Here is a 1,072-nt window from a genome sequence, read left to right as displayed (position 1 = left end):
TATATATAAATATATTTAATATATAAACGTAACATATTTTTCTTAAATATATACATGCATGTGTGTCTATTTATGTGTACGGGATAAATATACACAGTACACACCCATATATTATGTAAACAAAAACTTTTATTTTGGATGCGATTAATCTCGATTAATCTCAAGATCTCATTTCTGTTTTTTTTTGTTTGCTTTTTTATATTAGTCTTCATTTTAATGTTAGTGTGTGTTACTAAATTTATGTGCTTTTGTCAATTTTATTAGTTTTTGTCTATATATAAATATATAATATATAATATTTATATTTTTTTATTAAATTAGTTTTAGTTAACAGTAACAAGGTTACATTAACTACAAATATAGAATATGACCTTTTAATTGATTTGGGATTCATTGAATCAGCAGGGATATATTTCTGTATTTGTACAGCGTGTCTCTGTCTCTTGTTGTTTGGGTCAGTCTGTCTGTACAGTGGTTTCGGTGGTGAAGCTCTAAGTATTTTGTCATTGCTTTTGGGAACTGTCTGTTAGACTCATTTCTCATTGTGATGTGACACCAGAACTCTGACCCGCTTCTGCTGCGGCCAAAACACACATCCTGCTCCAGACACTCACAAATACACAAAGACCAACACACGCTGCATTTCAAACAAGCACGATCTTGCTAACGTGTCAGTAACAGGTTTGTGAAAGGAAGCTACCAACCTTTGATAAAACATACAAAACAATAATGTATAGCATTTATTTTTTATGATTTATTTTTATCAGTTATAACATTACCATTATTTAGCATCTATCAAAGGCAATTTTCTAAGTGACACGCTCTTATAGTAAGCATAGTGATGCTTATTTCATACTGGTTTTAGATATTAATACTGATTTTACGTTTTACTTGTGCATATAGTTGTAAGAAGGTTTTTTCTCTTGCCATTTTATAGGCTGTTTTCTTAAATTTGAGTTGTTGATCATGTTGATCAACTAGTTTGTTTTAATATCAACAGCTCAGTGACTGGTTTGTCATATATATATATATATATATATATATATATATTAGGGCTGCACGATAAATCGCT

General features: G+C 29.7%; 1 protein-coding gene across 4 annotated transcripts in view; it reads left to right on the top strand.

Moving 5' to 3' along the window:
* LOC107653361 (CBP80/20-dependent translation initiation factor-like) overlaps positions 1-1,072 on the top strand; it is a 74,706-nt gene that overhangs the window by 58,137 nt on the left and 15,497 nt on the right. The gene's annotated exons all lie outside the window — the stretch shown is intronic.

The sequence above is a fragment of the Sinocyclocheilus anshuiensis genome, unplaced genomic scaffold, assembly GCF_001515605.1.
Source record: "Sinocyclocheilus anshuiensis isolate Anshui unplaced genomic scaffold, SAMN03320099.WGS_v1.1 scaffold1151, whole genome shotgun sequence".
In the NCBI taxonomy this organism is placed as follows: Eukaryota; Metazoa; Chordata; class Actinopteri; order Cypriniformes; family Cyprinidae; genus Sinocyclocheilus; species Sinocyclocheilus anshuiensis.
This window is presented reverse-complemented; position numbering and strand designations above follow the sequence as displayed.